The sequence below is a fragment of the Mesocricetus auratus genome, unplaced genomic scaffold (genome assembly GCF_017639785.1).
Source record: "Mesocricetus auratus isolate SY011 unplaced genomic scaffold, BCM_Maur_2.0 Super-Scaffold_100003, whole genome shotgun sequence".
NCBI lineage: Eukaryota > Metazoa > Chordata > Mammalia > Rodentia > Cricetidae > Mesocricetus > Mesocricetus auratus.
The window spans coordinates 76,973,037-76,991,482 of NW_024429188.1; the positions used below are offsets into that span (position 1 = coordinate 76,973,037).

At 47.8% G+C, this 18,446-nt stretch overlaps 1 protein-coding gene across 1 annotated transcript in view; it reads left to right on the plus strand.

Moving 5' to 3' along the window:
• The first annotated feature begins 2,533 nt into the window (after nucleotides 1-2,533).
• Frmpd3 (FERM and PDZ domain containing 3) overlaps nucleotides 2,534-18,446 on the plus strand; it is a 146,032-nt gene continuing 130,119 nt past the window's right edge. Inside the window, exon 1 of the mRNA XM_040744461.1 lies at nucleotides 2,534-2,905. The gene's annotated coding sequence lies outside the window, so the exon portion shown is untranslated. The remainder of the gene's footprint in view (nucleotides 2,906-18,446) is intronic.

Consider the following 18,446-nt stretch of genomic DNA (forward strand, 5'->3'; position numbering starts at 1 on the left):
CTGGACTAGCAGGTAAACAACCATGTACAGCACCCATTATATCACTGATCACTTCGGCTGCATGAGCAGGCTCCCTTTGATCCCACAGGTAAGGCTTAGTCAGAGAAGTAAGAAGACATACTTTAGGTCACTGCGTTATAAACTGATTGTGAACATTAAATGCTTCATCGTTATCCTGACCAGCTCTTGCCTCAGGGGTCACTCAGGAGCTTTCACACATACATTATCTACTGACACTGTCCCACCCCCAGTTCTGTCTCTCCTTCACCGCTCCTTCTTTACTTTTATTTCCCACACAACAGTTTGACTGGAGCTTAAGCATATGCTTTGAATGAGCCAAGTACGTGGCAAAAGAGGGCTTAATCAGAATCAGAAGATGCATTTGATATAGTTACTAGCCAGTGAGTTTCCTTGTAAGGACAGATAAACACCAGCTTGGGATATCTGTTACTGATAGCAAAGACTGGACTGGATGAGAATCAAGGGACTTCACATGGGGATCACATCACTTGAAACACTACCCTAAAGGAAGGTACCCAGGCCCTGTCTACTGGAAAGCTGGTCCTGCTCTTTCCCTAGCCCCTGGAGACAGAAGGCCCGCTCTTTCCTGCTTCTCTATGTATTTCTCTAACTAGGTGCGTGTGCGCGCACGCGCACGCGCGTGTGTGTGTGTGCGTGTGCGTGTGTGTGTGTGTGTGTATGCGTGCGTGCACGCTCCATGTATGACTCTGCATGTGTCCTGTATAAGCATGTAGTGTCCCTGGGAATCATCTTCTAGTTTGAGAGTCTGCCTTGCATCTGCCAGGAATGTGATGTGCTTTTCTCCCTGAATGTTTTCGCTTTATCTCATCATCTGCCTTTGATAATTCCATCAGCTTGTTTTCCCAGCCAGGCCCCCCCACCACACACACACATACACAGACTTCCAGATGCAGGGAATTTCCATCCTTTCTTTCAAGGTAGGAACTGCCAGGAAGACAGCAAAAAGTGTGCTCAGTGGAAGGCTGGCCAAATCTGCTAGTCAGCTACTCTGCTGCTGATCCCAGCTGCAGAGAGCCACAGCTCCGCCTGCTCAAGTCCAGAACTCTCCTCTGTACCCTGGCTATCCCATCCCATCCTACAAGAATATCCTCTTAAACAACAGTTGCTTGCATCTCAGCACCCTTTTCTCTCAAGCGCTTCAGTAAAACCAGAGGGGGGGAGGAAAAGATTCCAACTGGAATGGGCCCTGGCTTACCAGCAGCCTTCCAGGTTCCAGAATCCAGGAACACGGGGATAGTGGAGGACTCATTTCACCTTAGAACTGAGGCCCAGAGAGACCAGTGTTAACTGTCTCTCCCAGGTGCCTCTGATGCTTGGAAATTTGTAAACTTACATGGTAGATCTGGTGTCACCAGAGGGTCTCAGACTCCACTGCCCAGCTTCTCGGTTTCTCTGGGTTCCCACTGAGACTGTCTTTTGAGAAAAAGGAGGAGTAGCTCTTTTTCTTGGTCTGTAAAACTCCTCTTAAGGAGCTGGTGCCCACTGGGATATCAAGAGCTCTCTTTAGAATCTCCATTGCTATACATTTAGTATTCACAGCGTGTCTCTTAAAAATGCCCTGAGATCATTCATCAGGCACTGTACTGTGCCTGCCTAGCTGCTCTCCTTCAGAGTGCGTGCATGTAGTGTGTGTGTGTGTGTGTGTGTGTGTGTGTGTGTGTGTGTGTGTGTCCCCAGGACCCTCCCTCCATCTGTTGGTGAACACACATGCACACACACGGGGAGGGGGTGCGCGAGCGCACACACACACACACACACACACACACACACACACACACCCCTTAACCTCCTTCCCGTCTCGCCAAACCAATTGCATGCTCCAAGCAGACCTCTGCCAGTTGGCAGACTGCTGCTCTCTCACAGAGGTGGGTTCCTGGCTGGGCCAGGGCTCCAAGCTGCTTAGGCTCCTGTGCTGGGGCGAGGTGCTGCGAGCAGGAATCTGAGCCTAAAACTCAAGGTGCATGAGGATGTTGGCGGTGGTGACCGGGGGGGAGCTGCAGGGAGGGCATCCCTAGCAGAAGGCAAGCAAACAACGAGAAAAAAGCAAGGTCAGGGGGCAGAGAACGGAGGCCCCGAACCTACCACTGCCGCTGCCCCTTCTCTGCAGTTTCCTCTCTCCTCCCCCCACCCCCCTTTCCCGGGTTCACTTTGGAAATTGGCTTGCCCTCTTCACTGCCAGCAGTTCCCGGCAAAGCTCAGTCTGAATGGTCGTGTTCAAGAAGTGAGGCAGTGCCTAGCTGGGTGGCTGGGTTGCTGGGTCGTGTCTTGGGAAATTCTTTCTCCAATAGTCAATTTTGTGTTTATTTTTAGTTGTGACCCGAGCCAGTTGCTACGCCTTTAAACCGCTTTCCCTTTCGGGGAAACCGACGCCAGCACTCTAGGGTCGAGAGGCTCCTGAGAGGGCCCCCCCACCCCGAGTTCTGCACTCCCCTCTTTCCTCCCTCCTCCCCCCTCCCCCGCCCCTTCTCCCCTCCCCTCCCCTTTCCTCCCCTCCCTTCCTCGGCCGTCCGGCCGCCTCGGCGCTATCCGTCACCTCGCAGCCTGCCGCACTCCTGGAGCGAGAGAGCGACGAGGGAGCCACGGAGATGGTGCCGCCCGCGGCGCAGCCATGGAGCCCGCCCGAGGAGCCCGCGCGCGCCGCTGCCAGCCTGCCCGCAGCCCACTGCCTGCGCCTCAGCTCCGCGCGTCCCGGGCCAGCTGCTGCCGCCCCGCCAACCTCCGTCCGCCCCGCCGCCCCGCGCCACTGAGCCCCACGCCCGTGCCGGGTTCCGGGGCACCGGAGCCCTAGTCCCGCCGCCGTCGCCGCCGCCTCTGCGCCGCCGCTGCCGCGCCGCCGAGGCGGAGGAGAAGGAGGAGGAGGAAGGTAAGAAGCGCGCTGCTTCTAGGGGGGGCGCGCCTGCAGGCTCAGCCCGGCCAGGGGTGGGTCGTGGCTGTGGCGGGTCGCCCCGGGCAGGCTCGGGGGGCGACGGGCGCTTGGGCGCCCCCGGGAGACAGGGGCAGGGTTGGGGGAGCCGAGCGTCGGGCCGCCTGGAGTTTGCGCGGCCAAGGGGAGCGGCGGGCTGGATACCCGGTGTTCGATGAGTCTCTGGCTTGGCGGGCTCGCCTTGGCCGCCCCGGGTGCGTGGTGAGGAGCCCAGCGCAGGGGAATGCAGCGCGTTCATTATGGAGCCTTTGTGTGCGCGCTGGGGCTGTGGGCGCCTTTGGGAGAGCTGGTGAGATGCGGGGCCTGGCTGCTGGAAGGTAGCCACTTAGCCGGGGTGTCCGGCGAAGCCCTAGCCCCGGAGATGCCAGAAACATCTGTCTGAAGCATGTGCGTGGTTCCTGGGGCCATGTTCACAAGCGAACACAGACGCACACTCACACTCACACGCACACACAGCCGCACCACATTCGCTGCGCTCAAACCACAGTCACCCCCATCCAAAGATGAAACATGCTGGCACGCGCGCGTGCACACACACACACACACACACACACACACATGTCTCTGCACTTGCATCCTTCCACCTGGATGCTAACAAAACAGTCACCCAAACATATACAACTACATGCACCCCTCCAGTTCTGCTGAAATACGTACACACACTCTTCTTCCCAACCTGGTGCTTTGGAGCTTGGTGTGTGTGTGTGTGTGTGTGTGTGTGTGTGTGTGTGTGTGTGTGTTTTCTTAGAGTGTCCCTAAGAAACTACATGGCAACTGCACATTACTGCAGATCCAGTACCTGCTGCTCCACACCAAAACGTGCAGACACACACATGGGGGGGCTGTTCAGACAGAGAGAGAGAAACAGAGAGGGAGGGAGAGAGAGAGAGAGAGAGAGAGAGAGAGAGAGAGAGAGAGAGAGAGAGAGAGAGAGAGAGCTATCCCACCCCTTAAGCTTCTGTGGACACTTCTACCAGGGCCCTTAAGAACTCCATTCTGGAAAAAAGCATGCCCAAGTCTTATATTCGTTCCTCTCCACACCTGAGCAACTGGACACACACATTGAAACCTCACAGGCAAATGTTTGACACTTTCCCTCAGAAGCAGGTGGTAACCCCCTCCCCATGGCTGCCACTAACAAGATTTTGGTCACAGTGGAGGATGAATTCTGCCAGACCTGCCCCTCCCTTTGGCATCTTGGCCCAGCTGCAGAGCCCTGAAGAAGGGGGGGGGGGGTCCTCAGCATCCTGCAGCTCTTGTGGAGGGCGGGGCTATCTCTGGACTGCTGCCCAAGGAAGAAACTGCTATAAGAACAAGGTTCCCTTGGGGGCGCCCTTTTCAAGAGTGGAGGGTGGGGAACTCTGCTGACTCAGAGTAAAGCACCAAGTGAGTATTCCCGGCAGGGGATGGGGTAGGCAGTGTGCACACTACAGACTTCTGGGTCCCTCACACTCTCCTTGCCTTGCCTGCGGGTCAAGCTCAAGCTCACTGCAGGAAAAACTGGGGGAACTCAGTTCCCAGCTTTCTGGGAGTAGAGAGAGCTTTCCTGGGAAGTCTTTACTGTTCCCAGTAAGCAAAGGGCTCTCAGTTCTTCCGCAGGAGCAACTCAACAACACTTGACGATGCCCAAGCAAACACGCTGCGTCTACTCAATTTCGTGTCTTTTTTTCCTTTATCCTCGTGTGAGGGAACCAATTAGTATTGGCCTGAGGATTGTAGCCTTACGGTGAAATAAGACATCATGTGTGTGTGGAGAGGGAAGCAAGGTTGGGGAAGCAAGGGCTAGTGTGTCTGACTGATTTAAGTAGAGGCACAGAGACTGCAGCCCTGGGTAAAATCGTGACAGAGATAGCTTCGACGTCAGAGCCCCTTCCCTCCTCCCGCCCCTCCCGGACTGCTCTGAGCTCCTCTGAGTCCCTTCCCCCTCCCTCTTAGACTATTAAGGCGGGGTTTTGCTCCTTTCTCTGTCAAATCTGATGACAGAATCCTTGCCAGGGCAAGCTGTTAATAGCTGATAGGACTTTATTGCCTATGCCTCACAGGTAACATTTACCGTTTTAAAAGGAGGTAGAGGAGTGACTCTCTGGATGAGGTTTTACAAGCACCTGTGGCAGGCTCCAGGCCAGGGGCATTTGTAGACAGTGTCATTTTTGTGTTTTGTCTGTGCTTGAAACTGATTTGTGCACAAGGTGTGGTGTGGGGGCCGGGGGGAGTGGGATACAATTACGGAGTGCTTATAAGGCCCACAGAGAAATGATTTAAATTTATTTGAGAGGCAGTTGGGAACCACTGCAGGATTCTGAGGAGGGAGGGGCATGTGATCTAAGCAGGAGAGAAACACTGCTGTGTGTGGAGATGTCACCCCCGCCACCACAATTGCCTTGCAAGTGTGGGCTGAAGGCCACCAGAGAGAGAGAGAAGGCTGGTGAAAACAGGGGTGATGCTTTAGGCTCCCGACTCTGGGCACATTGCAGATATGCACTAGCCTGCAGAAAGGCCAGGGCATGGGCCTGAAGCCAGCAAGAGCCCCCATAAGCACAGTCTAATGATGTCTTTGTACTATGGCTTGAAGACAGTGAAGTGCAGCTCCTGCTAGCCTGGGGGAAAGGTCTGGAAACTCTTAGCAAGCTGCAAACTCCATTTTGAATGGGGTAGGGGACTCTCCCCCCTGGGAAGTGATGCAGTCCACCAGTCTTGAGAAGTGAGCTATGTGGCCTGACTGGGGGATTTTGCTACCACCATCATCCTTTGGAAGCACCAGTAAGTAGACTAGCAAATGCAACAAGAAATCTCTGGAATTGCAGATGCTAGCCATAGGCTAGGAAAGGCAGCTGAGTTGAGAGGGGGAGTGGGAGGCAGGAGAAGGAGTTGGAGTGAGGCAGCCACAGTCCTGAGGAGATACGGATAAAGGAAAGCATTGGGCGGGCACTGCCTCACTACAGTACAGCTCATGGAGGGAGTATGTGTTCTGGACAAGCCCCTACCCACCCACCCATTCCCACTCTGCATAAATGATAGGGCTTTTGGGTTGCACTGGCAAGGAACCCTGAGAGGCAGCACAGATACAAAGGAAAGGATCTCTGATCTTTTTCGAGCCTCCAAACTAGTTGAAACCATGAACACACACACACACACACACACACCTGCACGCACACAAATTACACACTATTTTCTATCTCTTCCTTCATCTGTTCTACTCTCCCTTCCTCCGTCCACATACCTGAGTCGAATTTGTAAGCAGGTAGTCCAATAAGAAATGCTTGCATCACAGGGGTCCGCAGTTTCCCCCCTGGAACCTAGCAATCACTTCTCCAGGGATTGGGATGGTAACTATGGATGCTGGGTAAAGACCATGAGCTAGCCACACCCAAGTCAGCTTCAGCTTTTGAGCCAGCCTTGAAGCCATTAGCATTCGCAGCAGAAAACTCTGATCTGCCTTCTCTTTCAAGGACTTCTGTTTGCCTCCTTGCCATAAATTTGAAAAGATAAACATTCTCTTGTGTTTTCTGCAGCCAACATGAAGCAGTCTCAAAATGGGCTGAACCCTTGCCGTCTGCAGAGTAATCGGAAGACTAAGGGCCAAGGGACAGGGTTGGGAGCAAATGGAAGAGAAACTGGCCATGCTTTCCTCATTTCAGACCAGGAACACCAACCTTAGAGTGGAACATGAATTGCCTAGCTCGCAATAGTGCCTTCTCCCTTCTAGTCAGAAAATGAGTCTGAAAATTGGGTACACGTATGAAGCAGCAACAGGATGAAGAGAGAAAAAAGTGGATAGCTGCCCAGATAGATGGATGGGTGGATGGGTGCACGGATGGACAAACAGACATGTGGATAGATAACTCTGTTTTAATATTTGTGTTAATGAGCCTGAGACGAAGCAGGTATGTGTAGTACATTAGTAGTGACCTCTCTGTCAACATCAGTGTCACTGTGGCAGTAGCCAACCAGTCACCCCAAGCTGCTGAAAGAGCTATCTGCGTGATTGCACTATCTGGGCTTCCTTGTACTCATGAGACCCTTCATTATTCCTGTTCCTTGCTAGTTAGTCCCTCCTCTTCTCCTCAGATCTGAGTGTCTGCTAGTTCCCCTTGCCCCCCATTTCTTTTTTGGGGGGCATTTTTGGGTTTTCTTTTTTTCTTTCCTTTTTTTGTTTTTTTTTTGAAACAGGGTTTCTCTGTGTAATATAGCCTTGGCTGTCCTGGAACTCACTCTGTAGACCAGACTGGCCTCGAACTCAGAGATCCACCTGCCTCTGCCTCCCGGGTGCTGGGATCGAAGGCGTGCACCACCAATGCCCAGCGGTTTTGGTTTTTTTGAAACAAGGGTTCTTCTTGTAGCTTTGGAGGCTGTCCTGGAACTCGCTCTATAGACCAGGCTGGCCTCGAACTCACAGAGATCTGCCTGCCTCTGCCTCCCGAGTGCTGGAATCAACCCCATTTCTTTATGGGAGTGGACACACAGCTGCATCCCGCCTTTCCCCATGTACATCTTTCCTAGCTATTCCCACTGCTGTAGCACAGATTCTCGCCGTGCCTCTGAGGCCCGGCCATGTATCCACAGTTACTTGCTGAATGACTCACCTGACTTCAGTGGTCTGCCATCATCTTAGACTTAACATTAACATCACACTTGGCATTCACAAGCTGACCTCATTTACTGCCAACCATGACTGGCTCTTTTGACCTTTCTGTTACCACAAGCCTCCTAGTCTCCCAGATTAGAAGCCCAGACCACCTCTGACTTCCGCCCTCTACCACTATTGAATGTCTATCCTTCACCGGTCTCTCTCTTCTTCCACCTGTAATATACACCCCTGGCAGATTAATATTCAAAAATATCCATTATTCATCCACACTTCTGCTCTGTATGCTTGAGCGTGATAGCGGATTGCCTGTGGGAAAATCTTTAACTTCCTTAGCCTGACATTCAAGGCCTTCCTTGAGTCAGCCTAGTCCTATGTACTCTTTCAACCTTATTTCTCACTTTTTATCCACATCATTGATTCTCAATTTTTAATGTGTCTGAAAATGACTTCGGGGTACTTATTATAATGCAGTTGCCTGGGCTTCTGAGTCAGTAGGTCTGGCAGCCGGAGTCCAGGAATATGAATTTTAACAAGTTCCCCCAAGTGGTTCTGAAACAAAGCTCCATATGGATCCTTGAGTCCAACCACAGACTCTGAAGCAGGCTTCATACACATTGTTGTATCTGTGTGTTTCTGGTGCCATCCGCTTACCAGGAAAGTCCTCTCCTTTATCATCCAGATGACACCATACTTGTCCTTCAAGTCTACATGCAGTTGCCTCCCCCATGAAGGCTTCTCTGATTACACTAGACAGCAGTGATCTCCGTCTCTGTTTCTCTCTCTCTCTCTCTCTCTCTCTCTCTCTCTCTCTCTCTCTCTCTCTCTCTCTCTGTGTGTGTGTGTGTGTGTGTCTGTCTGTCTGTCTGTCTGTCTCTCTCACACACAAAGAAAAATATTCTCCCCCTTTCTTTCTCCCTCCCTTGAACTCTTCTGACCACCTCTAAAATGCATTTGGTAAGTACATCACTGGGACATCCCACTAGTATTGCTTGAATCCTTTATTCGCATCTAACGCAAGTGAAACTTCCTGTAGCTGTTTGTCTTAGTTACATTATGACTTCAGTGAATCTAATATTTTTTCATCTTTTGTTCTTATTTATTTTTGCCCCCAAAGCATGCAACGTTTTACACATACCAGGTGCTCAATAAACATTACTGAATTGGATTGGGTATTTGTTGACTCACATGAGTAGGGGTTCTATTACATCTCTTCATACACATTACCATGGAGAATCTAAAGAAAAAAGAGGATCCTTGTCCTCATTCTTGGTCATCTTTGTATTTCTAGTGCATAGGAGAGGTACTTCATGCTGACTAAGTAGCTCAGTGGGCTGTATGAATGGACACGTGAGTGAAGAAATTAAATTCAGGCAGAAATGACCTGAGCAAGGACGTGGGGTAGTTGTACCACAGAGGGTTAGGATAGGTATGGACACTAAAGCTAGGAAGGGAGACTGGGAACTAGTCAATGACTATGGGTTTTGGTCTTTACTTATGAACAATTCCTCTAAGCAGGGGGAGAGAAGTATAGTAATACTTGTATAATGATTATCCACATTTAAGCAATCACCAGGTCCTGTCAATGTTTGCTTCATCTGTCCTTTCTTATAAGAAGTATTTGAAAAGAAATCCCCAAAGTCCATCACATCATTTCATCCCTAACGCAGCTCTTAACAGTGAGCATCTTTTTTCTCACATAATCACAGTACCATTAACAGAGCTAACAAAAGTAACAACAATCTTTTTATAGTATCCATTGCCCAATCCTTAATCAGACATCCTCGATTGTCTCAAAACTTATTGTACAACTGGCTTGTTTGAATCAAGATCCAAGAGAATTTCATTCATTACATTTGGTCATTCTGTCTTCTAAGGCGCTTTCAATAGGCCCCTTGCTCTGACTCAGTTGTTTTGCACAATGCCCCACATTCTGGTGTGCTTTTTATCATCCTCATTAGGCTTCTTATTGTCATTTCTCCTGTTCGGTTGTTCCCTATTGGGAATTAATACCTGACTACATTAGAGTCCCATATTTTTTTCTTTTTTTCTTCTCCCTGCACCCATTTAGTAGATTAATTAAAATGGACTCATCCTGGAAACAGGAAGACCAGTTAAGAGGTTGTTATAGTAGCTGAATAGAAACAGAAGGAAGGGGATAGGTAGAGTTGGCAGCAGAACAAACTGATTTACCTACCATCATATGTGAAGAATGTGCTTTTAATGAGAGCAGCAGGAATCAAGGTTAGATTAAAGGAGGAACTTTCTCACAGTAAGAAGCCATCTGCTATTTTTTCCAGATAACATTATATTCCCTTGAACATGTTTTGATCAGTAGTACATCTTAGATATTTGGACTCTCTCAAAAAATTTAAAAAGCACTCCTTATTTTTAACTATCCAATTAAACAAAACCTTCAGCCTCATGGCCTTGAGAGAAAGAACAGTATATACACCTCTGGGTAGAAAACAGGTAATGCTGAAATACTCAGGAAGGATCAGCCTATCTCCCATAGCATCAAGGGTGAGTCGTCAGGTTTGTGTGGAAGAGTAGATGACTCCAGTGCTTGCGTTTTCTTATAGACTCAGCAAGTGGGCATAGCTCAAAACCTCAAGTCTTTCCTAGAGATAGTCAGAGTCTGCACACCATAACCCTTTCTCTATCCAATATGGAGTCTGTGATAGACCTCAGTGGATCTTAGCAACAGTTTTGGTCAAGATACAGAATTGCCCAGCAACCCCAGCATAGTTAGTAGGATCCAAAAAAGCACCAGGATTATTTAGCTACCTGGATATGAACCTTGATTAGGCTGTTGACTAGGATCAGGTAAGAACTACTCTCAACCACACACTACCATGCACTCATTCTTAAACACCCCCCTTTTTGCCTTCCCCCACCTCATCTTTCTTCCTCCGCTCTCTTCGACTCCCTCCCTCTCTCGGCTCTGTCTCTGCCTGCTTACATTTATCCTCTCCAGTTAATCAAACACTGGCCCCTGCATCCCATTGTGTCCCAGATTGATCACTTAAGCAGAGTTATTGATCGCCCAGAAAACCTTAGGAGGTAGGGGTGTTCAGGAAGCTGGGATCCGACAGCAGATTGGCTGCTGGGGCCTCTCTGGCAGCCCAGGCTGCTCTGCTGCCTGAATACCTGTTAGGAGGGAGAAGGGGCACAGACAAGGAGGATCCTTAGAGGGTCTTCATCTCTACCTTCTTCCCTTCATTTGGAGAGAGGGCAAGCAACAGAAGTTGATGAACACTCCCAGGCCTAGCCCTCTGCCCATGTTTTGGTGAGAAAGGAAAAGCAACGACCTTGCTCTATAGAGATCCATAATTTAACTGAAAAAAAATAATTCTTACTCAGAGGAAGCATCTGCAAATTATACAAGACGGAGAATAATTAGACGGCACCTTATTTACTCTAAAAAGGAAATGCTGTAGGGGATCGGATGGAGGTTTAGAGAGAATGAGAGCTCCGGCTAGAACAGAGGTGGAAGGGTTTTCCCAAAGAGGTTGAACTTGAGTTGCCTTTTACATAACATGTGAGACTGAGATGTCTGGTTAGGGGAAGAGCAGGCTTCCAAGGGGGAAGCAGGAAAAAGGCCAAGGTGGGAACTCCAGGGGATGTCTGCTTAGCAGATATGCTGGGGCTGCAGATGCCTTATGTGTGCAATAGTTGGCCAGGGAAAGGGTGCCCAGATACGGAGGACTTTTGACATCAGAAGGAGGGGTTTGGACTTGGAGACACCCCAGAGAGCTTTTTTCCATGCAGTGATTTAGGATAGTTAGCCAAACAGTAAGGAACAGATCCCCCCCCACACACACACAGTTTGTTAGCTACTACAGCAATGCAGATGAGAGCGGAGGGTGGTGGGCATAAGGAAGACCATAAAATTCAAAGGGCACGTTAAACACTGGTGCACTGTGGCAAGTAAACTACTAAGCACTTTCTCTTGGCTTGGTTTTGTCTCACTCATTTTATTCTCATGGTCTCAGCACTTACCCACTATCAGTCTCTGCAGGGGTCAGAATGCCATCGGATTTTAAATGGCAAAGGGCTAACCACTTAATCATGCCAAGAAAAGATTTGCCAAGGAGCCTTCATTGTTAAGGCCTAAAGAGCAAGCCGTGAGGAATTTTGCTGCAGAATCGTATAAAGACAACAGTCAAGCTGAGGTGTTGTGCGCTGTTGTCTCCCACAAAGAGGTTGGGGGCAGGAGCTACCTGAGTCTGGTGTGTTTGGGGCCTGAGACCTCTGAGAGATGTTGGGAGTAAGGATACATGATTCACCGTCTGGGTAGAATGCGTTTGAAAACTCCTCGGAACACTGGGGATGGTCCCAGTGGAGGTCACACCTGTGCCTGGGTATGGCAAGAGCTACCGCAGCACTTTGATGCCAGCTGGAGTGCTGGTGTTCCAGCTGGTGTGGAGAGCTAAGTGAGGAGTCCACAGGTAGGTGAGATAGTGATGCGACAGGCCTGCTCTGTTGTTTCCTCCACCTGTCCCTGCCTGTTCAACCTGCTGAATGTCAACTCTGGTCAGTTATCTGTCCCCTAGGGCTGGAGAGAGAAGGAACTGCGGACAAAATGGTATGTGTGCGATCTCAGTCCTCCTTGACAGGCTCTTCCTGTGGAAGGCTCTGCTGTCTTATAAAGATGAATGAGTTGAACAGGACTGCCCAGGCTACGGGCTCCTAACCAGCAAGAGAGCTCTGCTTTGGAGGCCGGACCACCCAGCCAACCAGGCTCGTCTTTGATTCGGATGCAAATCCACTGGGGAAAGAGAGGAACAGATGGCTAGACTGGTAGATGAGCACATGCACGCACACGCAGGAATGTGCTTGCGTATACACGCATGCACTGCGGAGTCTGCCAGCCAGCGGCCTCCATCACTTCCCCGCTGAAGGTTTCTGTTCACTGTTTCAGTTGCTGATTTGAGGTGGGAGGGGGTTGGGAGGAGGGTGGCTGAGAAGTGGGCGGGTGTCCAGATTGAAAAATGCTTATGCAGGTGAGGGACTGGGAAAAGAGAATGCAAGTCGCTGACTAGGGATATTATCATATTTATTACCGTTCTCATGGAAAAACACACTGGAAGCTGATAAACTAAAAGAGGGCATGGCGGCAACAACTGGCTTAAGACCCAACTACGTAAGTGTTAAGGTGTCTGCATCTGGAAAATTCATTCTCGTGGTTTTGCTCCCTTTGCGCTATATATTTTCCCTACAATAATTGTTCTGTTTATCATTCTGCTTCTCAGCTGAACCCAAGCGACTTAGTTTCAGATTCTTAACTATTGATCCAGGGAAACCGAAGTACCCAGTTGCATTTAAAATGGGACTTGCTTCTAACCCTACCTGAACATGGTCAGAAGCCTGCATCTTGCTTTTGTGAGTTGGGCTCAGCTACTTTGCCACAGCACGTGACTGGCAAGGGTGTCATATGCAATGCGAAATCAGGCAATTCAGGTATGATTAATAAAGCAAATTTTCCATATTCATCTTGCTACCTGCAGTTGAGCTGTAATCTTTCTAATATGTACAGAACCTGGAAGTCACTCACTTGATAGAGACAAAGGAGGGGGATCTTTAAACAGACCCACCAGCCTGCTGCCACTACCCACATTAAAGACCACCACCCACAAAGTCCAAATCAAAATTGGCAGTTAGGTCTACTATTTTTCCCTTCTCTATCCCAGACACTTATGCGCTTCTACACATAACTTGTCTTGATTTGAAATTCTGAAATGACTGCTGGAAATGATCAAACCTAACCTTTGACCCAGGCCCTAGTTCCATTTCATTATTACATGTATGTATATATATATATATTATATATGCACACATATATATACATTGTTTAGTACAGATATACATACATATATATACACATCGACATACATATATACTCATGTATATGTATACCCACACATATATCACACAATTTAGAATATATATTCATATATGTAAATATATTTACATTCATTTATTTATTTGCGGGTGGGGATACACATGCCATGGCACACATGTCCAAGTCAGAGGACAATTTATAGGAATTGGTTCTCTCCTTCCATGATGTAGATTCTAGACCTCAAACGCAGGTCACCGGGCTTGGAGGCAAATGCATTTACCTGACAAACAATCTCACTGGTCCTTACCAACATTTTAAATTTACCACAGCTTAACACTCTATGCTGTCACCATCACTTTTCAATAGCTCAAGAGTTGCTCCTTGGATCCATCCTTGCTTCCCTATCCAGTCAATCACTAGCAGTCTCCCACAGGTGCCCCATGAACCCATCTCTTCTTGGCCATTTCTATCATCATTATCCTAGCCAATCTCTCATAAGCTTATAAATGGATTGCTACATCGGCCTCCTAAATAATACCTCTGCATCCATCCCCACCACCCCACACCTGTCTTCGAATGCTGCTGCCAACAGAATCTCCTAAAGATGTCTTTCATCATGGTACTCTCTGCTCCAAAGACTACAAAGTGCCCTTTGCTTATCACAATAGCTGGGACCCAGAATTTGCTCAGATTTGGATATGGTTTGAGTATGGCCTGCCACCCATCCAAATGGCTTAAGTATTGAAACTGAATCAAACCCCTTTCTGAGGTATTCATCCCCATTTTGAGGAAACAATCGACTGTGGTGTTTAGAAGTGGGGCATTTACAAGTTCATTAGGATCTAGTAAGGTCATCAGGGTGACATCTGAGTGAATAAAGATGTATTTCATTGTGGTACTATATAAAAAAAGAGTTTCATTCCCTGAGATGGTGGCTTTATGAGAAGAGAGAGAGGGGAGAGGGAGATACCAACATAGACCAACACACACACACACACACACACACACACACACACACACACACACTCCTTGTCTCTTGCCATGTAATACACTGTGTCACCTCAGAATTTTGCCAGGAAGAAATGCATCACCAGATGTAGGCATTTGAACTTAGAGAACAATGAACTAAATAAACCTTTTATTTATAAAATAGCTTGTCTCTGGTATCTTGTTCTAGCAAAAATACACTAATAATTATATATTAGCATTATAAAAAATCACCGTCTTACATTTCTGCCTCCCAAGCCCCCCTCTTCTGGGGCTTCTTTCTACCCTAGCTCACCTCACTCCATATTCCCTTCCTTTCTCTGCAATCCTATGTCTGCGGTTTCCTCTGCCTATAGTGGCCCTCTCTTCTGTGCCAATATTTGTATTATATCCCCTACCCAACAAGCTGAAATCTAGCATCTGCTGTGAAGTCTTTCCTGGCTATTAAAGCCCTTATTAGCTGCCTCTTCTTTTTAAATTACAGGTTTCCTTGGCTATAAAAGCAATACCTGTATGTAGTGGGAAACTTTGAGAACATACTCAAATATAGAAGCAAACAAGGCACCCACAATTCCCCCTTTTTTGGAACCTGACCACATTTTAGTGCCGGATTCTACCATCTTATTGCCTCACTATTCTATATATTTGCTTTCCTCCCCAGCTAGGGAGTGGGCTCTTCTGGATCCTCTCTCTTATTCGTCTGTCCTCCAAGGCATTGTAAGCCCTCAACAAGAACATGATATGCATTATCCAGGCTATAGGGCTACCCAGTGCTGAGGGAAGAAGGAACCATGCCTAGGCAGCTGGCCCGGAGGTTTCAGGGCTTATGAAGCCTTTCCTTTGGGGCTCACCACCTTCCTCTTCCACAGAAGAGAGAAGTGGACACCAAGAGCAGACTGAGAAGTTAATGTATGTAACGCCCTGGAATTCTGCTCTCTGATGATGTGACCCCCCTTGTGAAACTGTTTCTTTTTCATTTGTATTTGTGAGAATGTGTCTTAATTACAGCATTTATGCTCCCTTCCCTTTCTTCCTTTTGAAACCCTCCCAAATTCCCCTCCCCACACTTCTTCAAGTTTATGTCCTCTTTTTTCAATCTTGGATGTATGTTTTCAGGGCTGTTTTTATGTTGCTTCTTTACCATTTTAGGAAGCCCCTAGTTTCAAGGTTAGTAGCCAGAATGAATTTTCCCTAATGTGTTGGAATTAACCAACAAGAATCCATAATTATCTCCTTTGTCCATTACATTAAATTGGAAACTTGTCATCCTGGACAGATTAGTCAGCTTGCCATCACTATAATGAAATATTTGAAGCAATTATCTTATAAACATAAAAGGTCCATTTAAGTTAAGATTCTGGAAATTCCAGCCCAAGATTGTGTAGCTTCCCTGCTTTGGCTTTTGAAAGAGCAGCATGTCCTAGAGCATGTAAAGGAACAAAAGGCTCATGCCATGAACCAAGAGCAGAGAGACGGAGAAGTCTCATAATCACCTTCCAGGATATATCCCCAATGCCTCCCATAAGGTCCATAGACCTCTCAGTATAGATTCCCTGAGAACTAAGTTTGAATGTATGGATGTTTGTGAGACTATTACCCTCCTTCATCTCACTAAAGTACATCACACAGTTTCCCTGGTTAACCCCTTCACCCTAACCAATACAACCAACATGCCATAGTCTCACTGACTTGACAGTAATTTGCTACCTGCCACTCCTCTCTTCAGCCCTGGACAGAGCTCAGCCGGGTCTCTCTACTGGAAGTAAACACTGCCCCATGTTTCTGCCCATGTTCAGTGCGGTTCAAGACCTCCATCAATATGTTCTGCCTTTGACCTCGGACTCAGCCTGTTTTAAAATATTAATATGTACTTGCTACTATGTTAGTATCGCCGAGTGTTTCCCCCTGCTATTTCCAATCTGAGCTCTACAAACAGCTTTAAGCAGAAAGTGTACTTTGGAGTCGGCCTTGCCAATTACTGAATTTTGAAAATTTCTGAAAGTAAGATATGTCTTACTATCCATAACACATTGTCATTTAATTGGCAGCATTTTTTTTTACTTTTTTAGGAAACCTGGGGGCAGGGGGCAAGCTCCATGTTGCTTCTCGCTGCTGTGGACAGCTTCTTAGAGTCAATGAAATGCAGTCCTAACTTACTTAACCTCTCCGAGGCCACTCGCTTTATCTGCCAAGTACCCACCTCAGAGGGTTCTGTTGCGAGGATTCAAAGATAATATTTATTCAGCACTTAGCAAATGGCCAGCACTTTGGTGGAGACTCAATAAATGTTAGCCATTGTAATTTCCCAACTATATAAACTATAAACCCCTCAAGGGCAGGGACATGCTTTTTTTCTCTTTCTAGCAGATGGTCCATTGTAAAAGGTGGAAAGAGCTTCCCTTTCCAAAATTATCTTCTCTGTTAGACTGCCAAACAGCCCAAATTTCAACATTAATCACTCCTCTGAGTTAAAGCGTTATCTCCAGAAGACCTCTGTTAAAATGCAAATATGTCGCTTGGGAAGGTAAGGCATTCATTCATTAGCATTCACAGTCCCATTAGTGTAGATGAGTTTATCAGGTTAACTTAGCCGTCACCAGGCAAACCCTGAGAGCCCTGGCGAGGGTCTAGTGAGATGTGATGATGAAGGTGGGAATTGAGTGAGGGGCCAGCCCTTCCTGAGTCTCTGGCCACCCCTGCTCAGCTCTTGCCTTTGGGCTTTGCTGGTGGGTGGGATTATGACTGTTATCTGCAGTTAACTAGGACAGATGTCAACGATAGAACAGAAACACATGGGAACGGGAGGGAATGACAACGGGAAGCTGCAGAGGACTGTGGAGATGATCTAGTCTAGTCTCCTTCTCAGATATCTAATGCTCACCAGCGTTGTGTGCCCCCTAAGGCCCTCCATACCGTTGTTATAAAAGTCACATTAAATCTCTCTCTCTCTCTCTCTCTCTCTCCCTCCCTCCCTCCTCTCTCTCTTTCTCTCTGTCTGTCTCTGTCTCTCTGTCTCTCTGTCTCTGTCTGTCTCTCTGTCTCTGTCTCTCTCTGTCTCTGTCCCTCTCTCTCTCTCTCTGTCTGTCTCAAACAAGTTTCACTATGTAGCCCAGGCTGCCCTCAAGCTCCTGAATGTTGGGACTACATGCATGCCCCAAAATGTTTTAGCAAAATATTTTGGTATAGAAAAGAAAGCAGTCTTATAGTGATTGACCTCTCCCCCCACCCCCCCCCCGCCTCTTTCTCTTGGCAACTGCTTTATTGTTCTTTTAAACCAGGTCTTACTATATAGTCCAGACTGCAGTTGAGTTTGCAATCATCCTGCTTCAGGTTCCAGAATGCTGGGTTTAGAAGTATGTTCCACCAACCCTAGACATGGCAGCCACTTTGAGGTATATGCCACCAACCCTAGAAATGGCAGCCACTTTAAACTATCAAAATATAGCTAGCCCATTTTCTCAATTTCAGGTGTCCTTTGGTTTTTCTCTCCTGGTGAAGGCGAGTGCTAAGGTTCCTAGTTTGTTCAATGACACCCTTTGAGATGTGCTGCCACAGCTGAACTGCACAACCTAGAGGCCCATGAACCTCCTGAAATCTAATGTACAACTTTGGCTGTAGTCTCTACACATCTTACCTCAGGGCCTATAGCTCTCCACAGGGGTCTAAGTCCTAGAAAAGGTCCCAACCATTGACCTGACAGCGTTTTAATCACTTCCCTTTGGCAACACTCTAATTTGTGTGGCTGCTCTACAGGGTCTTTTATAGCACTGAGCATGATACTTCTGGGGGCTCCGAACAGCACTGAGCACAGAAGCCAGACTGCTTTTATTAGCAGCCTAGTATCACCTTTAGAGAGCTCCGCATTTAGTGAACAAAAAACTCCTTCTCTTGGGTAGCTAAGAAATCCCTGCCCAGGATTAAATCTCTGTATTAGACATTGCCGTGTTATCACTGCAACCAAAATCATGTGACTGGGAAAAAAAACAATTTCTGGGGAAAAGGATTCATTTTTTGGCTCGGGGTTTTGGGGGGATTTCAGTCCAATTTGGTAAAGAAGGCATGGT